This window comes from Seriola aureovittata, chromosome 8 (assembly GCF_021018895.1).
Source record: "Seriola aureovittata isolate HTS-2021-v1 ecotype China chromosome 8, ASM2101889v1, whole genome shotgun sequence".
Lineage (NCBI taxonomy): Eukaryota > Metazoa > Chordata > Actinopteri > Carangiformes > Carangidae > Seriola > Seriola aureovittata.
The window spans coordinates 10,850,730-10,877,929 of record NC_079371.1 but is presented as its reverse complement, the minus strand read 5'-3'; the positions used below and the strand labels follow the sequence as shown (position 1 = coordinate 10,877,929).

The 27,200-nt window shown below is 39.3% G+C and overlaps 1 protein-coding gene across 7 annotated transcripts in view; it reads right to left on the bottom strand.

The window, feature by feature from the left end:
- The window catches only part of lingo2 (leucine rich repeat and Ig domain containing 2), a 200,907-nt gene that overhangs the window by 35,966 nt on the left and 137,741 nt on the right, over window positions 1–27,200 (bottom strand). The window contains exon 1 of one of the 7 annotated variants that reach the window (XM_056382305.1): window positions 6,554–6,777. The exons of the other annotated variants lie outside the window; for them this stretch is intronic. The gene's annotated coding sequence lies outside the window, so the exon portion shown is untranslated. Of the gene's footprint in view, window positions 1–6,553; window positions 6,778–27,200 lie in introns of those variants that run through there. 7 annotated transcript variants of the gene reach the window in all.

The following is a 27,200-nucleotide window of genomic DNA, read 5'->3' as shown; positions in this document are numbered from 1 at the left end:
TCAATACAAATAACGGTGGTTTATGCTTTTAAATTGTGCAAAATGTTACTAATCCAAACTCACATGTAAAACTCCTGATGGGTTCTGAATGAGAGATTGATAGGGAGAAAAATAGACCGGCACAATGCTTAAGGGACCTGGTTCCCTTGGCTCCCTCCCATTCTGTGGTGTCACATGTAGAGAACTTTCAGATGCACTCCTCAGCGCTCCTGTCCAAAACAACAAAATCAGTGCTACTGCTTTCAGGAATTCCGTCCTCTCTTCACCCAGCTCTGTGGTGCATCATCACATTGGCAGTTTTGTCTCCACCCATCTTTCATCTTTGGCACTGTTTGTGCTTTCATTACAACAACTCATCTTCATGTACTCTCAGTAATTTGCCACTCGTGGTCACCTATGGGGCCATAAAGCAGAAACAATGATGGAAATAGACAAAGATAATTATGGCTGGGATTCTATCTTGGTCCACAGGATTGTGCACTGAGGCATATAAAAGTGAAAATGTTTCTTCTTTAAAGCAATTCTGACTGAAACTCCGCTTCAAAATGAGTACATGAATCTTATGGAGATAGGTTTAACTTCATTCCTATTATGTGCACATAAGCAATTTGTTTAATTCTTTTTTTTTTTCCTTTTAAAGTTTCTTTTATGAATTTTTGCATTTAGAGAAGGCATAAAAGTAGAAAATATAAGAAAAAGGGCAATTTACATGTGAAAAGCATCTTGGGGTGGATTTAAACTGACTCACTTAACCATCAAGACACTCAAGTCTTTATGTTGATGCTAAAGATGGGTCATGGGATGAGAAAAGAAGCCCTCGGATGTTGCTCAGTTTGGAATGGGTAATTATCCTCAAGTCTGCCAAAAGTGCTTTTCCCCACACACATCACCAATGTGGTGGCTGGCTGAAACTGAACTGTCAGTTCACTTTGGATAGGCTGCATGGTAAAAAGAGCTCAGTGCTTTAACAGTTGGCCATTTCACCAAACATTAGGGCAACATGTACTGTAGCAATCCACCTGATTCAACAGACCAATAATGAGAGTGGCAGATGAAACTACACAGCAGTTGGAAGGTCCTTTACTCAAAATACCATGTGTGATGTTATATAAAATAAAACTATGCTAGCTGTCCCTGTAAAAAAAACAAAAAAAACAGCAGCTGTGCATTCATAGTACTTAAAAGTGATTGTACAGTTAAAGTGGTTGTGATTCTTAAGTGCCATGATGAGCCCTACATTTCCAACGTCTGACCCTGAGATACAACATAAAAAGGTCTCTCTGGAGGTGTAATGCACTTGAATTGTGCCCTCAAGTTTAGAACTAATTCTGTATAGAACACTCCATCAGTTCCTCATAGAGGTCAGACCTCTGGAGAACGCAGACTTTCTCTGAAAAGTTTTTTCCAGGTGTAAATGCAGCCATATCTCTGTCATTGCATTACACCTCAGGCAACATCCTCACTCTCTCTCTGGCTGAGTGCAGTAGAAACTTTAAGTGCCAGAGGAGTATTTGAAAACCTTAAAAGCACCCATGCTTGCCTTTGTCTCCATGTCACTTGCCTTCTCCCTTTTATATAATCTTAGAACCTCCATTCTTCTAGTCAAATGAAAAACAAAGCAAATAGAAAAACAGGAATTGTTTTAACTCAGTCCCAATTGCCCCCACAAAAGCTTCAGTTGAGTATGAGGCTTTCGGTATCATACTGAATCAAAGGCTGATATTTCTAACACAGTTATTACCACGGTGCACTGAGAGGTGGGTGTGGGTAAGCAAAGATGAATGTACTCATTCAGCACTCCACCCCACCATTCAATTCAGTGGAAGTGTCCTTGTATGTGTAGCCGCTCTTGAAGGATATGCTTGTCTGAGTTCTGAGGCTACGCACTGAAGGAAAAGGCAGCCAGCAGACAATCACAGAGGAGCTGAATGCGTCCATTAAGGCTGTCAGTTAGCAAAGGCCTTGATTAATTGCACGCTGCATAGTGGCAAATTAAGGCAGGACTTGAGCCCATCCCCCAAAATAATTAGGTAAGAATAGATTGCCAGAAAGAGGAGGGTGAATAGTGGGTGCCTGGCGTCACTCAGTCTGTCTTACATGTAATAAAAGGTCTCACACTGTGTAAGCATGGGCAATAAGTGTCTGTGTGTGTGTGTATGTGTGTGTGTGTGTTTAGTATATTTGCATGCATGTCTGTGGCTTGTGTAAATGACTGAGGAAGTAATGATGGTGCTGATGGTGCATACATTAATGTTTGCCCCCTATGGAACCTGCTTGTAGCCTTGCATGTGCAGTGTAAGGTATCTGCATGGAATGTATATGACTTACAGTGGCAGCCTCTGATTACTTGTGCGTGCGTGTGTGTGTGTTTTGTTACAGTATACATTAAAAGAGCAATGCAAACATAGCAGTGCATCACAGGTGCCAGTTTCCCCATGTACCCCTGCAGCAAGCCGTGCCTTGTGCTGGGACTTAACCAGCTGCCTTTTTATGTAGGATCACTGCACCTGTGGTCACACCTGACTTTTCAATGTGAATTTTATCATCTGATCACGCCGGATGCATTAACTGACAGCTCTGACTGTTGCCGGGGAGGATTTTTAAATCCAGTGAGCTAAGCCACATCCTGAATTCCACTAACACTGGGCTCTGGGGAAAGGTGAACACAATTTAAGCACAATCTAGACATTCTTGTTGTTGCGTCAGCAAAGCCATACCCTACAGTCAGTCCCAACACTCTGCAACGATTCCCCAGTGTAGACACAAATCCACCAGCTATGGCCTTGATCTCAAACCCACACTCTCCTCTCAGTGTTACTAAAAAACTGAAGTGGTTTCAGACTATAGCGGATAGGTTGAAAGAATCACCAGTGGGTTTCAGAATAGTTATTTATGTCTAAAAGCTTTTAAAGACATAATCCGTTACCTTATCACCCCATCTACATATGGCACTTTTCTTTTGCATTTTTCAGTCCTCTGTCTCCCGCCCCTCTGATGCAACTAATGCACTTCTGTTTTAATCAATGCAGCTGTCTACACTGTCCACGTAACAACTCACGCTTCACTCACATTTATGCATGTAACACAAACCCAAACTATGTCTGTAGGATTCAAGTCTACACTATTCTAACTCACATGCTTAAGTACAAAGAGTACATTGTGTATTGGGCGGTAAGCATTTTTGAATGCTGAGTAGTGTAGACACTGACAGATGACTACAGCTGCTGCTGTTGTGCAGCTGATGTGCTGCTTGCTGTACAGACAAGGTGTTGCAGTTGCTGAATAACATTTTATTCTGTAAGACATTTTCTTTGCACACAGAGCTCTATTGCAAATAAACTAGATGCATAAGACAGATATATACACAACAGTACATCATGTATTACAGTTCTTGTATCTGCTTCTCCTTTGTTCAGTCTTTGCGTGTGATACTGCTTGTGTGGCTTCACTAACTCTAAACATGCATCTCTATACGTGGGTAACTGAACAATACTAGAAATCCTCACTATGCCCTATGGGAACATTTTGTATGTCAGTGCTTAACAGCACACCATGGAGTGATAAAAATTACACAGCATGAAGGAAAACAAGGTTGAATTCTGCAGAGATTTATGCAACATCCTGCACGTATGTTAGAACTGCTGTGGTAAACAACTCTGCTGAAGGTTCTACAGTGGAAGGACTGGCCAGTGGCCTTTACTGTACATATTGTTAACCAATGAAATGGCCCAAGGGAAGACAAGTTCTTTTATGTGTTGATCCTGTAGTGAAGGACATTGAGCCTTCTCCCAGCCGGTGGGGTCAAATCTTCTTACAGGAAGAATGCATGGAGTCCATTAAAACTGGTCTCTCCCAGGGCATTTCTTAAACTTTAACCACTGATCAGGCTGCTGATTTATAAACAGTTGCACAGCGTCTCCAGGTGGGTTTTATCAGTGTGTTAGAGCAATGAAAATGACAAAACAAAAAACAAACCATAACAAGTATGTGAATAAAAATAATGAGCGTACATTGTTCTAAAAATATCCAGGAACAAGGGCCAGGCAGCTCTGTAACCCCTTTACATTGTGTCTGAGCAGGGCTGGCAACTCAGAACAGCAGCGGTAATCATCATGATCAAATAAACAGCCTCCAATTCTCATTTACTCTCTCTTCTTTGTGCATCATTTTCTACTAGCCCGCGTCTTATGTGACTTGTTATCTCAAAGAATAAAAAACACTGGTTATGCATTATAACTCTAGCTCAATGACAATGGATGTCGCACTGCTTGATTCTAACTCGGGTTGTCAAAAGGCGTGGTGACCCAATTCCACACTGACCAACTGTGGAGCATCAGGGGGCCCTGACCGTCTTCACAGAATTAAGGTTACTAGAACCAATTGTTGTAATTCACATTGTCCTCAGAAGACAATTGGTCCTCGGTGGAGCGTGGGAAAGTTCACTGATCTCCAACACTGCAAAGTCTATCCCACCAACAACTAGGAAGGAGGAGGTAGAAGCCAATTCTGTATTCTGTAGCAGAAATACAGGAGATGACAAAGTCTAATTATCATTGCCCAGCAGCTAGTCTCAGTTCAGTGGTTGGTGAGATACAGGGGCAAAGGGGCAAGTCTTGGACGAGGCACCACCACTGTCCTCTTCCGTAAGAGGCTCTATCTGGGAAATGCTTTGAGAGTAGTGTGCCCTAACATGTTCCCAGCGGTGATCAGACCAGGGCAAAAGGCGAGGTGCCTGACAGAGTCCTGGGATAAAGCCACTTGTTGCTCTAATGGTGTCTGTGCTCAAGAAAAGTGGAAGGGCAACCACTGCCATTTTATAGTACCAAAGTCCTGTGGAGTTGAGGAGCTAATTCTTAACTTTTTAGTGTGAAAAGATGCAAACATGGATCCAGCCATGCTGCATTAAATGGTAAAGCCTGGTGATTTTCCCAGAGCTTAAGTATTAATATCATGATCTCTTCAGAAAATTCCTTAGACTCTTAAAAAAATGAATGGTCAATCATGACCCCCTCAGACCGTCTCACAGTGAAGTTGCTTTACACTCAACATCAAATATGCTTGCGTTTATGGGCCTGGGTCTGAATCTTTTACTTAGAAGACACATTATATTTTGATGCACTTATTGGTAAAACCTGAAAAATGCTTCTCTGGGTTGCAGGTAGGCCGATGACTTTCGGGGGCGTTCATTTAGCCATTTCTTCTACAGCTTTGTATGCATTTTAAAAATAACATTTATGTTTTTTTCTTCTCTGTTTCAAGCCCACCCCCGGCAGGAATTGGATCAACCACTCAGTTCTCTGCGTAGGTTCTCTGAGGTGTTTATGTTTATCTTCACAGAGGCATAATTTCACATTAAGTCTGAATAAGTAGTTAACTGAAAAGCAACAAAATAAATGGAAAAAACAAAAGCATAATTACAATTTTTGTGCTTTTTTTGAAGACTGGATTTGAAAGTTTTCTATCATCTATTCATGAGATTGGATTACTAGATTACTTATAATTTGATTTGTAAATTACATTATTTACTGTATATCACATTTTGAATAAACATGGTGAACAGTAAAATGGGACTGTAATAAAGGGTTTGATATGCACATGTGTTTTATCCAAACAGTAAAAAGGTGCTCTGGAAAATATCAGGTTTGCCGCAGCAATATTTTCCAGTAAAGAGGCCTGGCTCGGTATCAAATATTCAGTACAGTGACAACCCTTAAAAACCCTACTGATAAGAGTCAGACCCGCAACACCTTATGGGTTATTGAATTGGGACTGTCTGTGTCACTCTCCCAAGTCTCTTTCACTTCTCATAAAACAACAAGCTATTTGCAATGCAGCCAGAGCGTAAACAACCATCCAACAGATCTCAGCATGTGTCTTTCAAACACTGATCAAATGGGTTTTGAGATGTGGATTCCCTAGGAAGTGCGCATTGTTTTTTGTTATCCAATTTAAGCAGTGGGTGTAATACACCTCAGCATAAAATTGGAATTATCAATGTTACCAGGAAAAAAGAAAAAAGAAATCTCATATTGCGCTATAGATACAGTGTTTGAAGGAGAGTAGGCTGAAAGTGATGTAGTGTGACAAAACAAATACAGAAGATATGCCACAAGGGAGCACTATAATAACAAGAACTGCTGAGGAAAGGGGGAGAATACGGTTTAGCCTGAGCATTCTACAGTAAGACGGCGTGTGTGTTTGGCGCTTGCATGGGTGAGCCCAGTGTGTGCACTTGCGTGTGTTGTGTGCTGCTTACAGGGCATGAGCCAACAAAGATGCAGCTTGAATTCTTGTTGCTCGATCAAAGTCCCTGGAGTAATCTCTCATAAGAACAGAGCAAGGAAAGGCAGGAGGATGCCCATTTCATTGTGAAGTGTATTAAATCCCTACACTCGCACACCAGTATACCCCAGCGTGGCAATGTAATTTTGGAAGGGATGTGGATACAACAAGTGAAGAAGAAGGAGAAAAAAAAAAAAAAAAAGAAGTATTCATAAGCCTGGTGTTGACACTAAACCAAGATGGGAATGAAGAATAAAGGATGGCAACACACCTCAGTGATTGGCCAGTGGAGGAACTCCCCTGTGTCCGAGCTGATATGTCTCTCCTTCTCATCATGGCGGGGCAATTTTGTCCCGGTTATAGCTCCTCCATCTTCTCCCAAGCTACTCCTTATTTCAGCATTTCAATTTCCTCCCCTGTGCAAGCGCTGAGTGCTAACCTACTTCAGACTTTCTCTCACGACGAGAGAGAGAGAGAAGAAGAAAAGATGAGAGAGGGAGAGCAGAGACGAGGAACTGCTGGTCTCTTAGTTCAGCCCTGCTTCCCCAAAGGTGTGGGAATTCAGATTCGAAGAGAAAAATATGCCTGAAGATGATGTTGTGGTTACGATCCCTGTCTCGTGAACTACATTTACCCATGTTGGCAAAAGACTGCCTACTGCGACAACTTCCTCTCCTGTGTGTCCTCTATTTTCAGTCACTCTCAGCTATATCGAAATCTAAATGAGACAGAAGAGTTAGTAAGTAGCTGGACCATTCCATCTTGAATAAAAAATAACCTCTATTCCCTCTAGACTCATGACAGTGGAGCATCTTGCATAATGGCACTTATCTGCTAAAATGCTGCGACAATGGTACAAATTTATATCCCCAAGATCTGATTTGTCATTAATAATTCATTCCCCGACTACATGTCAATCTCATTTCCTTGAAAAGAGAAGGGAGTCCAGCCCAACTTTGCACATCATCAAATCAATTAAAACAAATCTGCTGTCAGCGTAATTGAGCTTGTTGACATCTGCAGTCAACCTTTGCTGCTGCCTGCAATTGCATTGTTGTGTCATCAGATAATATCACAGAGGAAATATCCCTGACGTAGATACAGTAAGCATCCTGAAGGCCCTGAGGGGAGGGGGGACTTTTCCTTTCTCCGTGTCTTTACACCCCAAACTGTTTGTGTGCACATTAATCATTTTCATTTTCATTCATCTCCCCTTCCACTATCCGCTTGTCACTGTCGCTATAATCCCTGCCCTCCCACCTCACTTGGTTTCATCTTTCATAGTTCACATATCTGGACCACCCCCCCCCCCCCCCCCCCGCCCCCCCCTCCACACTATCTTTGCATCATTCCCTCTATTTCCATTTTTCTCTGACTGTTTGCAGTGCATCTTATCCTCTTTCATCTCATCTCTTTCACCCACCCAACACCTTCTCTTTCAATTCGACACCCAGGAAATTCTTTTTTCCCCATTGCCCCTATGGCAATGAAACATTGTCCTTCAAAGGCTTCTGCACAAGCTCTCTGCACTGCCTTGTGTGTCCTCTAAATGACAACAAGTAACATAAAAATGGAGGGAAATTTGAAAACAAAGACACAATCTAAAGCTAATTTCAGTGTGTTATATCATTGAGTACTGAACCCCTCTTATTCACATATGGAGATGCACAGGCCTAAAATAATTCTAACAATTTCCACTAAACTGAATTAACTTTCTGTTAACTTGCAGGGGACAGATCAGGGTTTTAAAGCATACATCTGAGCTATCTGTCTTCATTTATGCTGCCAAACAATAAAGATACTGAATCCAATAAATTAGTGTGTTAACAAAACTAACTCTGGGATGCCACTCAACTGCAGGTGTCCGACTGTAGCCAGAAATTCATTCAGACCTTTATACGAGGAAGACAAATTGTGCTAGTGAGCTACTGTCAAATGTACAAGAATATATAAAAAACTAAGCCACTCCAAGTTAAATTCAAAATGTATGCACAAGCCGCTCATTCATTAGACATGGCCTGTACGGCCGTATGTGCACTCTTTCCGTGCTCTTCTGCTGTACGATTAACACAATGCAACGTGTCAGCCAGCACTTTACATCGTGGGCTGAACTCCCTCCGGGTTCAACTCCTAGCCTCCATCACTTCATAAGGGTGATGCATGAGACGGGAGGAAAGCAAGGTAGAGGCCACTCCGCTGCATCCACAACACCATTTGGGACTATGAATGTCCTTCTACCTGCTGCCACAGCCTCCAAGTGGTGCCCAAAGTGATGTGAGGGTACTCTCCCCCTTTTCTGAAAGTGGGACATTGCTTTTCCCCAGAGAATGTAAGCTCCCAGCAAGTGCCTGCTTCTTTTCCTGAGCTGTAGTGTCTCTCAAAGTCTGCCCGACATTTAAAGGATTTGGGCCTCTGACTATCAAAGGGTGGCATAGCTGGGACTGTGGGAGAGCCTTGGCTTCAGCCCTGGGTTTGATCTAGCCTGGGGCAGTACGGGTCAGCCTCCCAGATTAGGCCTGCTTTAGGGAGACATTGCTTCAGATAAACCCACAGAAATTCAGGTATAGCAAATAAGTCCTTCTAGCAGTTTCTTGGCCCAGATAGACAGCTATGGGGCAAGGGTCTGAATTCATTACTGGCTAACAGATGCTTTCTGCTAGTATAATGCTCACTGTGGGTGTAAGCACTGATGCTGAAATTGTAAACTTGACCTCCTTCCCTCATTTCTGTTTTAAGCTTATTTTGTAAATTTGAAAATAAATACATTACATGTACCATACAGGTGATTGTTATCTGTTGTTCTTATACTGAGCATGTACAGAATAAATATTAAAGAATATTTAATAACGAGCGATCCGTAAATGTGGAAAGTACTGTGTTGCCTTGAATGATCAAAGGTATTGTATACGGTAGGAAACTGCCAGATAAAAAATATGTACCGGGTGAGAGAAAAGGCACAACGGTATTGTCGTCTATCTTTGAAAACCCTGGTCTCAACCCCGGCTTACGTAACAACACGAGAACAACTCCAACATCCACCTTTCTCTCTGGAACACACTGGAACATGCCGCAGCCTCCCAGATCAAAACCGTGTAGAATCCTAATGACCTCTCTGAGCTGCACTAGTCTGAATCCCAGTGAAACTACACTACACTCGGCCAAGTTACAAGTGAGTCAATCCTTTCCTCCAACTCTCTGCTCATCACTAGCCTCATCCTTTAGGAATTCAGTGTCTTTCCACATCATCAAATTTTACATTTTTATAACTTTGAACTGAGCGATTGTATGTGTTAGACTTTCCATGCATCCACCTCTAAATCATTTCTCCTCCATGGGTTCAAGCATGCAGAAACACTATTACTGCCGCTATTAAAACCACGTAACAGTCAATCAGCTTCCCTTCCCTTTGGAAGCATTATTTATATATGAATTAACCCACTCATTCAAAAAACCCTATAACAGTGCATCAGAGCTGTTAGGGATCTAAATACTGACTGTGACTGCACTTGGAACAAATACAACAGTCTCCATGGCAACAGAAGACCCAAGTTGTTCTTTCTAGCTTGCCAAATAGCGGTGAACCAGAGAAGAAGCACGAAAGGATGAAGTTCTGTCATTAAGGTTTAACTAAGATTTCAATGACATCTGACACACAGTCCGTACCCATATTCACACACTGCTGTTGTATTGGGAAATATGGCTTAATGACTGTCACTCCATTGATACAGTTTCACTACACGGTATATTGAAACACATACTGTTAATGGTAAGTAGAACTTGTTTTACTTGTCTAAGGAGAGTTTAGGTTCAATTAATACAAAATACGTGAAAAAGGAGGTAGAGCTGCAACAATTAGTCGATTAATTGATTAGTCAATTGATTTATTTGAGTAATTTTTCAAGAAAAAAATGGCAAACATTTGATTTGTTCAATTGTGGGAATTGATGCTTTTCTGTGTAATATAGGACAGTAAATTTAATACCTTTGGACATAGGATTTTTGACCGAGCAAAACAAAACATCTGAAGAGGTCTCCTTGAGTTTTATGAAATTGTAATTGGCATTTTTCACAGTTTTCTCAAATTTATATTGACAAAACAAATCAGCTGATCAAGAAAATAACTAGAAGGTTAATAGATGATGAAAATAATAATATATCATGGCTACAAATATGTATGAATATATATTGTAAATATAGTCTTCTCTATAATTTCTCTTTCTTTGAAAAACATACATTCAATCAGAGGCATTTTTTATTTTTTGTTATTTGAATGAATTAGGACGGAAACCAAAAGCTGCTTCTCTGGTAATAGGAAAAAAAATTCAATAGAATGACTTCACAGAGAATAATGCATGTCTGAAAGTTTTTTCATCCGTCAAATTTTTCCCAATTTCTGCTTCCTCTTTGCCGAGAGCAATTTGGATGAAATGGACTGAACAAATACATAGGTACATACCTCAGCATTAATAACAGGAAAACAAAAAAACACTTACCTACATCAAGGGCAGCAGAAGAGCGAGAGAGTGAAAAGAGAGAGAATAATATTAAGGCCTCTGGGAAAATATTAAAAACACAAAAAATACACAGTATATTAGTGTTACTTTTAGTCAACACACTCTACACTATTCTTACTTGTTCATTTACGCCCCCACACCACAGGGAAAATTAATTGTTTCCACATCACAAAATGAACAGCGGATGATCAAAGGCACTCAGGTTCCCATGATCACTTATTCATTATCGGTTCATGAGTTAACACCTCATGAAACAGTACAAAAAAGATTCAAAGTGAAATGAGCATCAAGATTTTGTCAGTGATGCAACTTTCAGTACAATTCATAGATGAAGTTCTGCTAAACCCTTAACCAGTCTTATGGGAGTTGACTCCTAATTGTACGTTGTTGATGGACTGCTGATTGACCATACTGATTTTGACACTGTAAATAATATCTTATGGGATTAAGTGTAAAGACAAACACTGTAGCCAAATGGTGTCAAAGCCATCAAGTAAGTCATATAATGATTTAAAGGCTCTCTACTGTGTGACAGTGGAGGATCAGTAGTGCTCTCCCCAAAACACTGGCCAGCAGGAAGCGTATATATCATGTGGATTTACTCTCAACCATTAAAAATATAGATGCTGGGGATCACATTTTACAGAGTGATAGGATCCCTGGCCCAGTCGGCCCAGCCAGCCATCCAGCGACCAATGTGGAGAGAGGAGAGTGAGTGGATAGGGTGAAAAATGACATCCGCATACCTGTTTGCACCCATACATCATCCAGAGGAGTGTGACATTGGGTGAAAGCGGTGCGTGAGGGTGTGTATGTAGGTTAGTGGATTGGTGAGGTTCTGCTCTGTGCCTCTGGTGAAGAACTAAGACCTAGCGTGAACCACTGTGCTGATATTCACCTTTCCAGGATGGGACTTGATTACTTGTCATTATTTGCAGTATTGAATTTTCTGAGTTACTTTTCCTTGAATTGAGTGTCAGGCGGCACAACAAAGAACATTACCTTCAAAGGTCAAAAAGATAAGCCTCAGTAATTATTTTGTGGGTTTATGGGTGATAAACACCTTGCATGTAACTCAAGAAGCAAATTCAATCAAACCAATAACAGACAATAATAGAACAATAACACCAATTAATCAGCAGAGTTATTTTGTATACATATGATGTGGCAGCAATCATAAATTGTGTGCAGGACCTGCATATTAATAAGGATGAACGGTACTGGTGCTAAATGAATGACCATCCACATAACAAACAAATAACAAATATAGTTTAGTGAAAAATCAACAGTCCTTCAGTGTTACCTCTCCTCATCGCTTTTATTTACCCCATTCACCTCACAATGCCCTGGGATATTTGCAGAGTTTTTGCATTTAAATTAAATAATTCATTTGAATCCACCTCACACCTCAAAGACTTTAGTCCATGATCATTCCTACAAATATATTTTGTCTCTAAATTAGTAAACGCTTCTATTTCAGTTCTATATCAAATCGTTTCCTCCTGATGTGGTTGACGTCAGGGGTCTTCTCCATTAAAAATAGGCAATAAAACAGCATGCTACTCAGAGAGGCAGAGCACAATGCATTATTGCACTTTAAAGAAAACAATAATAATAAAATGATGTTAAGTGATTTGGGCTATTTTCCCACTTGTAAAATAGTTTTGCTAAAAACTGAAATATATACAGCACATGTTAAGTTAAATTATTTAGCTTGGGCTGGCTATGCGATCAGAGAGTAAGAGGAGGCTGCAACGATTCCCAGCTATACAGCAGCAACTGAACTGAGAATTCGCCTTCCATAAAAAGCGTCCTGTGGTCTGGGACAGAACATGACAGAGCTTTAATTATCCAGGCAACACTGGAGAACAAGGTAAAAGGCGTGTTAATGAAATACTAATAAGGTTCCAATTTGAGTCCTTCGGCTTTACCATCCTCTAAAGCGATCTCAAGGTCTTCAGTTCCTTCCGTAGCTGATCCCTGTTATTGCTAATTACCATTGCTCACATGACAGAAGGCAGTTTAGAAACCATTATTTCTGGGGAATGAATCCTCTGTGTGTTGTCCTTTGATGGAGGACACCCAGGCCGGTTTACTGGATGTCAGAATTGAGGGACAGGGAAAAATCCTAAAACCGCTGAAATTCCTAATGACAGAATCCTGAGAGAGTTCATTATCTGTCAGACATTTTGCCTTCTCCATTCTGCTATTTAGTAGTTGGGGGAAATCTAATTTGGGTTCTCAAGAGGGATCATGTTTATGTTAAGCTACAGTAAACAGTTGCTGTATTTAGTAGGAAAGTTGAGACAACTAAACATATGTCCTTACACCTAAAGAAAATACTTGAGTTGAGTTAGTGTTGTTAAGTCCTCAGAGCTGTCAGGTAACTGTAAATCTAAGGTTAGGATCTTCAAGAAAGGTAATGAAATTTCCACTATGGGCATCCTGCAGGACCAAACAGCCATTTCACAAGGCTGTGCACCGCACTGAACCACAAACTGATAACACAAGTCAAAAGGAAAGTCTTCCAAGTGTTGGCGAGCAGCAAGTAGAGGAAAAGCAGACAGGGATGGGAGATATTCTCAAAGACATTTGAAGATACAGCAATTTCTCTGAGGCAATCATTTGATGCTCTCATTCCGTGATGGCTGAGTGTCACTACTTTTGCGCTCCCATCACTCAAGTGCATCCAGCACTCCAAGAAATTGATTGTTGGAGGATAGGGCAGGAATAGTGCACACATACAAAAGTACACATCTTGCCTGAAATAAAACTGTTTCTTTCAGCACTTAAATCCGTCTGTGCAACTCTGCCTGAAAATGGATTTCTTGTTGATCGTTTTAGTATTAGCTCAACAGTGCAAATACAGTAAGTCTATATTATCAACACTTGATAAAGTTGGAAAAAACTGCTAGTGACTAGATGTCACATCAAATATAGCAAAACACAGCTATAGGAAGAAAGAATGAAACAGTTCAAAGTACAGACTAAAAACTTGATAAAAAATGTCAAATGGTCAACAAGCTTTCATTGAATTCAACTGAAAAGCAAAATTTTGCAGAATATGTGCACGTTTCTTTGTGGTTATGATTTGTTTTACTAAAGTCCTACATCTAAACTGAAAGCATATATCTGGCTTCTTCAGACAGATTCAAAGATTAAGTTATTGATTTATGTGTATATTCTCAAGTCTGACAGACCCTTAACAGCTGCCATAGTATCTGCTCTTATTACACAGAAGCTGAGCTCTGTGAACCTCTCGTCAATTACACTCACTCAGTTCAGGTATACACACGGATTAGTTCAAAAGATTATTTGCCTCCTATAGTCACTGAAGGCACCACTGTAGGTTTTATTTTTCCTGATCTCACATGAAACACACAGTGCATCACTCTGTATTGAAATGATTGAAGGTCAGTGGAGGTTTAGTGTTAATGAACATCTTCGAATTATTACTAGTCCTATCATAAAATGGCTTTAAATAGATTAATTCCTCTGAAGCATCACATGAAAGGGGTATTAGCATTCACTCACACAGCAAATCCAAAACCAGTACAAGCTCTAATAACTGCTGAATGTCACAATCAATGCCAGCACTTCACAATATTAGAATATTCTCCTGATTTTCTTTCAAAAACAAAGAACTAAAGCCTGAGACTTTGTTAGACTGTGTAACCACTCTGAAAGAAATATCTACTCCAGTAAGACATAGAATGTAGTAAAAGACCCTCTTCAGTTCAGTCTGTATGGCAGGTTCTGTTCAGACCCTGCAATGTTTGGTAGCACTGCTTGCATTTCTCCCCATCAAATAGAATGTCAAGCTCAGTGTCTCCATATGATTGTATTTGTGGTGGTAGGCAGGTGTTTCATTTAGTCTCCTTTTAGAGGTCTACCAAAAATTTTAATTCTTTTCCTTGTACGCCTTTGTCTAGAAGTTATGTTGTGACCTGAGATATCTCACGATTTAAACGACTCAAAAAGGATTTCATTGAGAGGCCAGTAAACCTATTCTTCTGTCTGTCTCCGTTTTTCTTTCCACATCTCCATCTGGCTCAGACCACAACTCAAAGGCAGACACTAAGGCTGTGTTTGTAGTGCTCGCACAGCAGTGGTCGATAATAACTATGATGATAATGGGATTCTGGCCAGTATCACATTACCCAAAGCTGATGGCATAAAATGTGATTATCATTTGCCATTTTTTGTATGGCAAATTTTAACGCTGCCAGTACAGCTGTCTGTGTTATCATTAGTAAAGTAGAGCGTTAAGCATCATGTTGGCTGGCTTTATTATCCCTCTGTATTTTTGAAACTTACAAAAAGATCTGGCACATTTACTTTGTCAGACTCATAGTGGTATTTGAGGAAAATATTTCATCCTGAACAATTTGTACTAGATAGAAAGTAAGCCTACCAAATGGCTCCATACAGCACAGTGTTCAGGTTTTGGTATTATTTACTTGCATTAGACTGCTGCTCACATATCATCCAGCAAAAATTAATAACTAGTATAAGGTCTTTAATTAGATCTTAATTAGACTGTAGGAATATTCAGCCCCAACTGATGTAATAAACGGGAAACTAATAACCAAGTCTTTAGCAATTAGGAAACACTATCATCACTGGTCAACTATCAGGAATCACAAGTTTAATGCAAACTTTTGATGCCTTTGATTGTATTGTATTATTATTGGCAAGAAGTCAATACAACGCTCCTTATGTATTATAAAAACAAAGAAATAATAACAGTTTTTCTTACTGTGTTGCATCCAGGAACCAAAGAAATGAAAAAGCATCTTAATGCTTCAAAATCCTTCCTGTCAGTGTTCTTAAACTTACTAGGACTCAACTACATTGTTTTCATCAAGAAATGTAGCTTTAGAAACTCTTAGAGATGACAGTGACAATCAAGTTTATTTTCTTGTATTTTTAGCTAATAGTTGTATTACTAACAGTGAAAGGTGGCTAAGAAGGATTGACATATCATATCATGGATAAACTGTACACTAAAAAGTGTCTTTTCATTAAGATGAAGTTGGAATAAACTGCAAATTTCTTTAGAGGCCAGTTTCTATTCCCATTTCATCCATCCATCCATCCATAATCTATACCGCGTATCTTTATAGGGTCACGGGGGATGGAGCCAATCCCAGTTGACATTGGGTGAGGGCGGGGTAAACCCTGGACAGGCTGCCAGTCTATCACAGGGCTGACATATTGAAACAAACCAGTCACGCTCACATTCACACCTATGGACACTTTAGAGTCGCCAATTAACCTTATGTACATGTCTCTGGGTTGTTGTCGGAAGCTGGAGTACCCAGAGAGAAACCAGAGAACATGCAAACTCCACACAGAAAGGCCCCAGGTCCGAACCCTGAACCTTCTCTCTGTGAGGCGCCGCCCTATTCCCATTTCATGCAGTGTGAAATTAAAGTCTGAGAAAATGCTTAAATTGGTTCTGAAATTATGGTTGTGATGTGTAAAACTACTGCCGTATTTGGTATTTTACATAAACATTGTATTTATCCACTGTAGGGCCCTGACCAGAATGGGTGCTGTACAATTTTCCACACAAAGTCTATTAAAGTAGCGTTCTTCCCTGAAAAGCTCGCACAAGGCCTTTTAGTTCAGTGACACAGCATGTTTATTCTGCTTGCTTTCTCTTCTTAAATCATTGCTGAACCAGTGGACATTTAAGACAAGTCTCGGTCTTTGTTTTGAAGAATGGCAACGTACAGGGAAAGTGGATTATTGAAGGGATGCTGCCTAAACAGTTTGTCAAGCCAAAGGGTGTTTTGCTGGTTTGCTTTCTGAAACATTTCTCTTCTGCTCTCAAAGCATGATATCTACACCACACTTGGCTGCATGACATTGGACTCGCTGGATTTACACATCTGCAAAATCTGCTTCAGGCTGGAGTGGAGGGAGGGTCGTCTGCGTGTTTAGGACCTGAGCAGTAATAAACACAAGACTATCTGAACAATGGAGCAATTTTACCAGAGCTAATTTACCTCTAGAATATAACCACACCAAATTTACATCTTAATGGTACGATAAGTTCTGATTGAAAAAATTGCAGACTATATAGCACTCCTGAGACAGACACTCAAAGAAAAAGGTACATGTTGTTATCTGTCAGATTGTACTACGAAATTCAACACCATATATGTGCTATAGGCTACATCTTGTGTGGAGTTTCATCTTGCAAACTCATTTTAAATCCAAGAGCTCTTCAGAAATTGCATGAGAACTGCTACTGCATCCTAAATGTAGCATCTATGAGGCTTTTTATTTTTTTCTTTCCTAGAGAGTTGGGAAGGAAGAGATGGGCATCCGCCTCGTTTGCATTCTGCACAGGGCGGACGATTCAGGACCTGTCAGGCAAGAGCTGTCTTCCTCTGAGCTGCCTTTGAGAGCTTGGGAGAAAGATGCATGTGAGGAGTTCTGAAGGAGGGTGAACTTCACACTCGCCTAATCTCAGCTCTGGATCTGTCTGTCGTTCAGCGGAAGCACCAGCTAGTGGACCTGGCACTAATTCAATCACTGATTCTTGATTGGCAGGGGAGTGCGATGTAGCCCTTGGGGAAGCAAAAAAAGTCCCTTTTGTCCTAAAGAAAGATAGAGGGGAGAAAGGCTGTCTTCCTTTAGACTGAACGAGACCAGCGAGGGACATCTGTTGGCGCCAGAACTCAAGAGATCAAATAAGGTTAAAGGAAGAGCAAGTCTGTAATAGTTGCCAAAGTATTAAGAATGGAAAAGAATATACATAAAACTATAATATTATGCCCTCGAAATATAGCTGTAGTTTTTATGCTTATGTTTTATATCTTTAGTGCCCTCCATCTTTAGTGAAGGACATACAGCTCAATGCTTTTCTACTCTCTATTTATATATGACCAGCTGAAGAACAGTGTTTGAACACTGGGTTTATTAGGGTTCATTTTACGATGGGTGTTCATGGGATAAGGTAGAGGGAAAACCCCATCTACATTTAGACACTCATTCCAGTGGTTGTGGAGCATATAGATCCCTTCTTTGTGTAAGTCAGTGTCTTGTACCTCCAAAATGTCGTCCATAACAGCAATGATGTCACCATCACAAAATGGCAACTACTTGGCTCGTTCTTCATCTAGGGGAAGAGGTTGTAGTCTGAGGGTGCCAAATCAGGTGAAGAGGGCAGGTGTTGGATGAGTTTAAATCTGCATTCCTGGATGCCAGCCGTTGCCACTGTGGACTTGCATGTTGGAGGGTTGTCGTGGTGGAGAAGCACTCCTCTTGTTAGATTCCCGTGCTGAATCTTCTTGATTTTTCTCCCATAGCTGACTCAACAGATTCACATTTCAATCAAGAGAAGCCAACCTAGCTTCTAGGAATCACTTATATATACAACAAACTTATTTTGCCAACTATGTTCGAGGGACGGTTGATTCCCCTCTGAATTATATTTGCTGGCAATACTTTTTTTAAGTCATGGAATGCTACATTATGGTGCGGCACAGAGGTTGTAGGAAGGTGGTTGGGTGGATGGCAGGTGTTAAAACACAAGCCCTTGATGGGTGTTTAGTTGCCGTGAGCAGATATTGTATGGAAAACAAAGAGTCAGTTTTCTTTTGTGATTTTGTCATTTTGCAGATATGTTCATTCCAAGTGTAATAGCTGTATTCTAACTTAGTAGAATATGAAAGTAATTTCTAGGAAACAGGTTTGGTAAAAACTAAATTGTAATTGGTTGCTGTTAAGTATTTTAACTGATTCCTGAAATTGTGTTTTTCAGGGATCAACAAAAAGTTACAAGTTAGGAAAAAATTTCACATTTTATTTCAAACTGTGACAATTTCTATTTGAACACAGGCCATCTTTCAAGAGAGAACAGGAAAATGATATGTTTCTGCTCAGGAAGATAATTACCCTTCAAGTTTGCTTTTAAGTTACGTGTTAAGGCAGACATCCTTTCAGGATTTTATACTACCGTTCTTCTCCTCTAAAGTCTTTCACAACAGTCTCCTGTATAATAAAACATAATGATATCATAATCAATTATACTATTCCTTTTTTGCATTCTTTCTCTCATTGATTTAAGAATAATGATAATGATTAATAGTTACTACAACAGGTTCCATGACAATGAGAGAATGCCAATTAATAAAATATTGATATAAAATTTAGAAACTGCCTCTCATGGCCAAACATGTGGGACGATTACAATTATTTGGGCATAAAATAAAAGCAAATAGCTTCTAAATACTTACAGCCACTGAATTAAGCCAAATGGTTATCTCTCGCTCTGCTATTAAATTTGAATGACACTTCTCCAGAGAGTGACAATATTATGAGGAATAATTCCATCTTTATGAATAATTAAAAATAAAGTTATCAAACTTTTTTTTCTCTCTCCTGTCTTTAATCTCACAAAATCTAAATTATAAATCAGGAAGGCGTCGTACTGCTCATGTGCATACTGTGAGATATTTATCATTTGTCTGAAATACTTTATTAGGCTGATTGCTTAAAAATTATATTTGTATACAGTAGTACCATGACATATATAATATGATCCCCTTTCGTAAATTAAAACCGGTCTGACAGCCAGAGGTACATAAAGCATTAAACATTTACATTAAAAATTTATGTTATTATCAAAATTCATGAAGAGATACATCAAGGATTAATGTGAAATGTAGGTGATTGAGGTGGAAATTTAATGCAGAGGGGAGATCTGTGTGAAGGTAGGTGTCAGGGTATACATTTCTGCACAGCACACTGTATGTTTAACTAGGAAGAAATGAACATATGGTACGCTGAGTTAAGTTGAATAATACATATTACAAAACAGTACAGCAGCAAGATCTAATGCTGCAGGTAATCTTGACATAAAGTTCTCTATCCTCCACAAACGTGTTCAACACTTGTATGCCCCACCCACCTATCAATGTCACGCATATAGGCCCATGCCAGTGGTTACATATAAACCATGATTTTGATTTTAAATTACTTGCACCTTTTGCTGAGTGCCATTTGAAACTGTGTATTGCTACCATGTATTTCTTCAGTCCAAATCCAGGAAAAATGTGTTATGTATGGTTCATATGAACACACACACAGACACACACACATACACATAGTATGTCTGATGAATTCTGACCCAAATTTGATCTATTTTATAGACGTTGACGTCGATATTTAACCTCTGTTTTCTTTTTCACTTGTTTCATTGGGAGTTGCTGGAAATTTAATGAAGCTCTAGCTTTTCTGGCGTCTTGTTACGTATGTTATTGTTTCCAAGACAACAATGATTCCTGGGCACAGAACATCGTTTCCTGGTGGCACCTTCAAGCACATGTGACATGTTTGACACATGTGCAGTGGAGACTGCGTGGCGACCAATTGGGGAAATAAAACTGTTTTAGTGATATGAACAAGTCATTAGGATTGTATGCTCTATGTAGATGGTTGAATAAATGGAAGTGAATGAATGTGAGTGGAGCTGCTCATGCCAATAATTCTCCTATGCTTTTGGGGAAGAGTGAATGGTCAGTCGAAATGGGTCAAAGGTTTCCCTCTCAGTGTTGCAGAGCATCACCTCTCTCAGTGGATATGGAGAAGCATTCTCATGGCCCACAATGCTCCACAGGCTCCTGGATTGGTGATAAAACAAGCATCAATACTGTGGGACTCTTTAATGACCAAGCCCTTTGATCTAGAGTGAGGAAGACTGATATAGATTCATGTTGATGGAAGCTAGCCATTTCAGGATTTTGTCATTAACACTAGTTCTAATTAAATCATTTTTTATGGGTGCTCTGATACAGTCAAAGCTAGAGTGATTTATCTACTGGTTCCTACTAGCAGCCGAATTGTCTCTTCATACTTAAGCGATTGTTTCATTATGTAGCGATTAATCCGGTTTCTTAGAGTATATGAGCTAAGGCTGTGATTTATTAAGGGGCATTATCTTGGTTTTTAGGGTACTACATGTATTTTTGTGAGATAGCAATTTGTAGAATACAAATTAAAATACTTGAAATACATGACAACCATTTAGTTCAACGAGAGTTGTTTTTCCAAAAAATACCACATTTCTTTCAGTCCTGATGAATAGCAAAATGCAACATTTTCTTGTAACAAACTAATGATGAACAGTAATCACTATGTCCAGTCCATCAGTCACAAGCTATTACACCTCACATCACCTACTTCATGTTCAAAAGATGGAACAGGGATGATTCTAAGATCACAGCAGCTACATCGAGCTGTGAAGACCCTTCAGGTTGATGTTAAAAAAAAAAAAGCCTATCCTCTGAGCACTTTCACTTCTGTGATGAGGGAGGTTAGCACACCTCGCTTGACTTATTTGCACCAACAAAGGAGTATAACCTGATCAGTATTCTTCAATGAGACTCCCTTGCAGGACAGAGCATGCTGACTTCCACTTAGATGGGTTGAGAAAATTGAGCTAGAGCCACCAGGTGGACACTGAACACACAACCAGCCCACAGAGTCCACTGCGCATGTTAAGTCTGACTTCCTTACTCACAACATCATTCACGGCTTTGCGAGAAAATCACATCAATTTTATCTTGGCTATAAATGTTAAAATTCCCATGTGCTAGATACAGAGATTAAAACAGTTGTCTGGAAATATTTACCTCTATAATTTTCCGATTTAATTTAAAATTTATACAGGAACAGCTCGTTACTTTGGTTTGGAAGAAAATACCCGGAAAAGGGAATCCATGAAATGTTAGATTACCAAATATGTACTCAACTACTGGATTTATGCAGAATGCATTGCCAGTGTTGCATAATGCATTGCACTTGAAATGCAAATCACCTCAAGTTGATGGAATCCTTCCACCGGCATGGCTATGAAATATTTGTGATTCTTCAAATGTTATTGATGCTGGGAAAGTAAGAGACAGAGAGAGAGATACAGGTAAGGAGAGAGAGAAAGGGAGAGAGAGACAGAGACGGTAGAACGGAGGGGAGAGGCGGGGCATGAAAGAGTGAAATGAGTATAAAGTTTTCCTTGTAGAATATGACACCAGCTGTTTCTAACTCTCTCTCCCACTGTTATTAAACAAGGGATGAAAGATGTTGTGTACTGCCATATGTACACTTTTAAATGAGCTCAAAGAAGACATTTTGCAGGGTAATATTCCATTCATACAGGCCACAATTCTGATCTATTTTAGAAGCATGTGTTTTTGTAAGAAAACACCCAGTAATACAAAATAAAACATAATCCTCTCCGAGCACTGGTTGGCTTTTAAAGCCCCCTAACTGTGAGCACAGTTTTGAACACTTGTTGGAATACTTTCATCCCCATGGTGATATACTGGGCTGAAAGCAATTTGTGAGCTCTTTAATAGGGAGAAAGTGATAGTATTACAGAGATATTATGCCTCAGTTAAACACAGGGTAACATGTACTTTTGGCAACAAAATACAATTTGTTGAAACTCCTATTCTAAATGGAATTAAATAGCATCAAAACAAGCACATGTGCTTGGTTTTTTCTGCTTAAATGGACATCTGACCACTCCCTGAAAACCATTCAAAGTGCTGTTCAGTGCTTGTTGTGACAAATATAAATCAAAGTGCCACTGCCTTGCACACATTTCCACTGATCTTCTTATGTTAGAAACTATCAGGCATCTTTATCGATCAGAGGCCATAATCCATCATAGGCTATTTGGCATTGTCTGCTCTCTCCAAGAGTACAGAGCCTCACTTGTTATCTCAGTCAATAACTTTTATAACAGGTAGTGAGCGTCAAGTTGTATTTGTATCAATATTTGTGGAGAAAACATTATACAGTACATTGTTTAGAAATCAATAGCTTTAAACCTTTATCTTGAGCCAGATAACTCACATTACTAAGACTGTGCTGGCCTGTGTTGCTGCCAGTAACTGGACTATTATGTAGATAATATTATAAAAAATATTCTATTATATAGTATAAAAAAGCAATGATAAAGAGATGTAAGAGATAGAAAATAAACAGCATTTTCCTCAGCTACCGCTGAACGAGTATTTGACATGTTGATTGTTGCTTGACGGACAATGTTTCACTTTTCGAATTTCCCCTAACTGGTCAATTGGAGATGGATGACAGGGTGCGACAGACATCACTTTGAATTAAGACTGAATGACAGTCCCTTCCTTTGAACCCCAGCCCCAGCTCCTCCTAGACTCTTAACCTCCTGAAGAAAAACGTTCAAACAATTGAATCGATAGCAATTTAGGGCAACACTCTTGTCACTTCCTTCTTCTTCCTCATCTCCCACCACCCATACTGCAGACAATTTGCTGTGCAACATTTCTCTGATAGGACAACAAAGAAGGCCCAGGACAAATTGCTCTTTGGAGGGAATTGATGGGGCTCTGATCAGACAGGTCCGCTGATAAACATATCCCATTCCACTAAGTCTAAGAGGAAGTCATGTTTTCTTTCTTTCTCCTCCTTCATCTGTCCAATGTTGTCAGAGCTGAGAAAAAGAAAAAAAGAAAGAAAAATCTTCCATTCATATATTTCAAATGTCACCGTGTCGAACCACCATGTCTAACCAATCCAACTTTCTTCCTGCAGTAGGCTGGTGAATACTGGTATTTAAATATCATTGTTGAACCTGCCATTCTGTCTTAGAGAGCACAAATTGCATGGCCCACCTCCTAATCCATCACCACCATTATCTTCAGAGTGTCTTGCAAGAATAAGATGAGAATTAGGTTCCATCATTCACCTGCCGTCTCTTTGTCATCACCACAATCTAAACTCCGGGGGGGCGATCACTATGGGCCTTCATTTCATAGAAATGGTACCTTTTAACATAGTATCATGGAAGCTTTTTCTAAACTACAGGTTCATAATAAATATTGTTTTCATGTTAAAGTGTTCATTCTGATTTGAATCTCTGAATACAAGCCTGACAAGTCTGTCACTTTTGATTAGTGGATCAGCTGATTATGTCATTAAGAGGTCATAGCTCAATGATCGGAAAACTGTGCTTGCTGTAGGATAAAACCAAGCAGCCTACATATTACTATGTATTTAATGTGGTTGTATGACATCTTGACAACAGTATCAGAGGTATAGTATATCAAATTCATATAAAAAAAAGCCCTTTTCTTGTGACACTGATGCGTCTTGTGATGGCTCTTGTCCTTTCACTCTTATCAAATTTCTCTTTCAAGGTGCTAATCATAAAATGGATTTCTGCAGAACTAAAATGTTGGTTTGTTGTTACTCAACTAGCAGCTCTGCAGGCTGCAAATATTATAAAATTGTGGTCCAAGTGTCCTGTGGACTGGCCTGTTGAGAGCTAATTGAAAGATATGACCCCTTTGAAAAAACACATTGTTGGTCTCCACATTCTGAGCTGCTAAGTCTGAACAGCCTTAAAGGTTAGCCAAATGATCTAAGCTGTCACTTCGGGTTGTTACTACTTCAGATAATCAGCAGCTGATGTTACAGTGTAGAAAGATTACAATAAACATCAACCCAGCTTTAATGTAGTTTTTAAGAAAAAAATGGGACATATATTCAAAGTTTGATATTTTGAAATCATGAATCATGAAGATGCTGTTTTAAGTTTACTATGATTACATTGCCAGTCTGCTGAATCCTGAACTTTTTATACCTATCATGGGAACAGTGAATGCGTGAAGCTAACAAGTGCAGCTTTAAGGCATTTACATAATGGCTTGAACTAACAAAAGTAATAATCATAATAGTAGTCATAAAAGATACACTGGATTATTAATCATAAGAATTTCAACAAGAGATTGCTGTAACCTCTGTGATAAGACAGCTGTAACGTCTGTGATAACACAGCAGAGACAAACAGACTGTATATATCAAAAACCTAGAGTAAAAAAAACATTAGCATAGCTCAGCGTGGGGTCTCTGTAGACTTTCTTTTGAACTACAAATATGGGGATTCAACCTAAAGTGAATTCAAAGAAGAGGAAGCTGAAGAAGAAAAAGCCAATCAAATATTGAAGACTCTCTTGGGCACCGGCACGCAACAGCCCTGTTAACCTGACCCATCTCCTTGGCTGTCGCCAAATGCAGCTCCACTATACTGAAATATTAACTGCCTGCAATCTGTGACACATGGGTACTGAGAAGCCTTGGCGGGGCTTCACAAGTGATCCATATGTGATGGAAATAAAGACATCGAAACATGTGGCCATTACTTGCGATCCATATACATTCAGTTTATATACTATGGTACATTTACAAATAAATACAAACATTAGTGATTGTTCTTTGTATTAGATAAGGTATGCATCATTACCTGCAGCACAAATTAAGTAGTGTCACAGAGCGACTATAGATGCACACAGCACACAAGTACAATATATAGCATAGAATGAATCTTTATTGACTACAGACATAAAGTTTTGCAGTTCAGTCACTACATTCTTATGTATTTGTATGCCAAACAAAATAGACCATGGTATTATGTTAATTTAAAAAAAGGTCAGAGACATAGGTAGATAAGGGGAGTTATGAGAGTTGAGAGAGCCTGTAATTTAATATATATATATATATATATATATATATATACACACACACACACACACACACACACACACACATATGACATGGATAAAAATATAGTGGAGAACAGATCGTCTGTATATCAAGAAGTAGTAGTAGTATATCCAGAATGGAGCCCTGTGGTACTCCATTATTGATGGTAAAAGGGAAAAAGGGACAGATTTATTTTTAAGGTTCAATGTGTAAGGTAAGCATGGAGACAATTTAACCCACAGACTGCACTTTTCTTAGTAGGATCTATGTGATTGAATTTTTTAAGAGGTCAGTATGGAAGCCTCTCCCTTTCACTGTGGAATAGTTCTCCCTTTTTCCTAAACATACTTCATCAACACACAATCAACATTAACAGTAAAAAATTAGCTCCAGAGCTACACGAAAAAACATGATGCTGAAGTTTCCCGAGCAGTCAATTCCTTTGTGTACTGTACTGAAATAAAGAAATAAAGATTGGTCACACATCAGTTTTCCCCTTTGGCCAAAACAATGTGTCTCTACTGAACACAAACTTAGTTTCAGAAAAACTAAGAGTGGTGACAGTCTCTGTGGAGTCTTTTTACTAATATTTTCCATGGCAAAGGGACAATGGCCAGGTCAAGGATACCTGTCAAACACTATCCACTTCTATATACAGTATATATATATATATATATATATATATATGTATTAAAGGAAAAAAAGACAGTAATCCATTAACCTACTCAATATTAGTGAAATTAAACTTACTCAGAAAAATTATAGTGAATTTCAGAATAGAGCATAAATCCTCTACATGTTATCTATACAAGGTCTGTCTATTTTTGTTTTATTTTTTCTTCAAGAGGGATACATGAAATGTTGTGTAGAAAATGTCAGGATATTTAAATTGTAATATATTGGATGAAAAGCATTATGTTACAAGTGTTTCAATACTGCAGTTGATATAGTAGTAATTCTGGGTTAATGAAGCAGTGCCTCTCTGTCTCCCTAACCCTGTTCATGCTTCAGTAACAGCTAAGGCTCTGGGCTAAACAGATGATGAAGTTGTTGTTGTAGTCATCTGATCATTGCTCTGCTATCTCAGTGTATGTAAATCAAAATTTCCATCTAGCTCTTTTACTCATACAGCCACAATAGACTTTTTCACTAGAAACCCTCCATGTTGACTGCAGTACAACTGCATATAAGTTACAGCTCATAAGTATCAGTATATTTTCTAAAATAACGCAAATAATTATGAATGATTAAAAAAAAATTCAAACACAAGGAGGATAATTTGTCATTTGGGTTATCATTCAGTTAACACTGATGGTTTCACTTTTCCTTGGGACAGGAAATTATTCTGGAGCCTCCAGGTGATTTAATGGAGAGGAAAATGTCAAGATGAGGACATGGAGAAGACTTCCTGTGCAGCAGATTTTTTTTTTTAAAGCTTGCCCTGAGCAAGGCTGACAAGATGAAACCAGACTGGACTCTGAACAACAAGGGCTCCTGTTAGGGGACTGCTCTCTGACTCATCCTCTGCAGCTTTAACAAGCCGTCTGCAAAGGGCCATGTCTATGTCCAAAGCGAAGCAGCATTCACAGTCTTTATCTTTCCTCTTTGCTCTTTGACTCTCATCCATGTTCACTCACATGTTTAAATCAAAGATACACATGAAAACACACGTGTCTTCGAGTATTCCTGTTTCCTGTCTCTCTTTCACTGTGTGTTTAATGTATACAGCATTTTTCAGCCTCTCTCTTTCACTAAGAAACTGTAGCTGTCTAAGGTCGTGTCTATATTTAAACATTTGCAGAACAGAACAGTACAGAACAAACATTTTTTACTAACTATTTGATCTTTTGTCAGTGAATGTTG